The sequence below is a fragment of the Elephantulus edwardii genome, unplaced genomic scaffold (genome assembly GCF_000299155.1).
Source record: "Elephantulus edwardii isolate Elephantulus edwardi_28Jun2011 unplaced genomic scaffold, EleEdw1.0 scaffold00546, whole genome shotgun sequence".
In the NCBI taxonomy this organism is placed as follows: Eukaryota; Metazoa; Chordata; class Mammalia; order Macroscelidea; family Macroscelididae; genus Elephantulus; species Elephantulus edwardii.
In genome coordinates, this window is record NW_006400296.1 from 106,973 (window position 1) to 109,865 (window position 2,893).

Genomic DNA, 2,893 nt, shown 5'->3' on the forward strand with positions numbered 1-2,893 from the left:
AGTATAATTTGGATAATGTTTACTTTTGCACTAACTTGGTTGTTTTATTACACTTACATCTTTAGCAAATAATTTAACACTTTTAAAATATTAAATAAAAGTTGATGACATGGCTATGGGGATATTTCTTATTCTGTGCTCGCGTATTTATTCATTCATGTATCTTTAGACTATTGACAAAATGTGAAGGCAATAACTGGTTCTGTGATATCCACTATTTTGTTACTCTAGAACACTGTTTATTTAAAGTATTATATTTAAGTAAAAGTTTACAAAATGTGTTTTATATTTCTAATCAGCAAATCATGCATATTTTTCTCCATAACATCAATGGCAATACCCAAAATATCTTGTCATCCATTCATTGCATATTTTCCCCTTTTATCATCTTATTAAATGCTCATTGTTGTTGTTAAGTGTCATCAAGTCATAGACAACTCATAGTGGCCCTATGGATGAAAGACTTGAACACTTGTGTAACTTTCATTGTTTCTCCACATTGATAGAATTTCCAGAGGGAAGATATTTTGGAAGTGGATGCCATTCCTGGTTTCAAGTTTGTTTTAATCTGGAAGCTCCACCAAACACTGTCCACCATGGGTAACCATTATTGCATTTGACACATCAGTCTCACAGTGTTTAGCTTCACATCAACCACAAGTTACATCTGCCCAGCAAATGGACATATCAGTGCTATAACACTTAGAAAAATGTTTGATCAACAGCAATTAAAACCCGGCCTGAGGGCAAAACCAGCCACCTTTCACTTGGTAGGGTAACTTCTATCCACTAGGCCAACAGAGCTCTCTCTATATTGTTGTTGTTATTGCTGTGAAGTGTCGTCGAGTTGTAGATGACTCATAGCGACTCTCTGAATGAAAGACTTGAACACTTGTATAACTTTCAATGTTTCTCCACATTCATAGAATTTCTGAAGCAAACTATTTTGGAAGTGGATGCCACTCCTTCTTCTAAGCTTGCTTATTATCTAATAATTCATATTCTATTCTTTTCTTTCTTCCCTGGTGATCATATAAGAATAATTCTCTCTGTTTGTAAATTTTTCTTTATGAAATGCTACCTTAATGTTTTAAAAAAATTATCCATCTAGTCTTCAAATATTTGTTCCTTTCTTTGCTCTCATTATTGGATTTGAGTACAAATAGTTTTTAGAGCAACTATTTCATAAATACACTTCAAAGCTCATTTTCAAATATCTACAGTTATAAAAATTGCTTGGTTCCTATGTAATTCATTGTTTACAAAGTCTTTTATTTTCTACTAGTATATTTACAATATTTGAACACAAATTTGAACAAATTCTTTCCATTTCCCTCCCCTCTTCCTCTCCCCCATCAAATTGTACAACCTGGTGATTTATGCCCTTGCCCCCTGCACATCTATATCCCTCTGCTTCCAGCCTCTCCCACCCCTCTGAATTCTTTTTCTCATTCTACAAGAATGTTTTTATATAATATTTATCCTTGTGGGATTGAGTTAGTTCACTCAGCATAATGTTCTTAAGTCTCTCCCAAGTTAGATAATAATTTACAAAATCATTGATCCTGAATGATGCATAGTATCCCATTGTGTGAATGTACCATAATTTCTCAATCCGTTAATTTGTTGTTGGACATTTGGGCTGTTTTCATGCGCTTGTGATGGTGAATAATGCTGCTATGAACATTGTTGTACAAATCTTCAGTCTGCGCCTCGGTTCTCATATTCTCAGGGTATATTCCAAGTAGTGCAATAGCTGGTTCATATGGAACTTCTATGTCCAGCTTTTGGAAGAAGTGTCAAACTGCCTTTCAGAATGGTTGTGCTATTTTACAAACCTATCAACAAAGTATAAGAGTTTCTATCTCGCCACATCCTCTCCAACATTTACTACTTGCTGCCCTGTTAAACTTTGCCATTGTAAATGGCAACCTTATTATGGTTTTATTTACATTTCTCTTATTGCCAGTGCTTTGGAGCATTTCTTCATGTGTCTGTTTACCATTCGAATATTTTCCTCTGTGAAAATTCTTTCCATGTCTTATGCCCATTTTGTAACTGGGTTGTCAATCTTTTTCTTGTGAAGGCCTTTAATAAGATGTAATTTCACCAATGAAATGTGTTCAAAGTCTTATAACTTTTGTTAAAAGACTTTTTTCTGAGATGGTATCACCAATTGTTTGTTCCCAATCTGTAGGTTTTCTTTTCACCCTGTTGGAAAAGTTTTTGATGTACACAGGGTTTTAATCTTTAGATTGTCCCATATATCAATTTTATCCTCTTTAGATTGTGCATTTCTGGTTGTATTTGGTTTTCTCTTTACACCTTGGACTAAGTATTGCTACTTTGTATATTCCTTTAAATTATTTACATTAAATAGCCTGTCATAAAGTGAACCAAATTATGTTTATCTGGGATACATAGTTATATACCTTCCATCAGATATTTCTATGATGATTTCAATCTAATTGTTTAGGTATTGGAATGTTTTAGTTTTGAATTGCATTATAACTGCAGCTAACAATCAAATACAAAACTGGCTTATTCTATTCTGTCTGGGATTCACTACTACCTTTGTCCGTTATTACTGCTGTACCAACTAAATGTTTTACAGAATATGAATATGTTTTCTTATAATTCAGCAGTCTAGATATCCAAAGTCAAGCCACTCTGTATGTATAGGGACATATATTTGATTATCATTATCAACTGCCAATCTTTGGAGTTTCTGGGTTTGTAAACTCCTCTGCTTCCATAATTTTCATGTAGTTTTTATTTACTCCTAGTGCCTGTTCTTTGCTGTGGTCCTATGTTGCTCCCTATAATCTAGTGGTGATTAAGTTTGGAATACTGAACACGTATGAACTCACTAACAAAGTAAACTCTGTTCTCA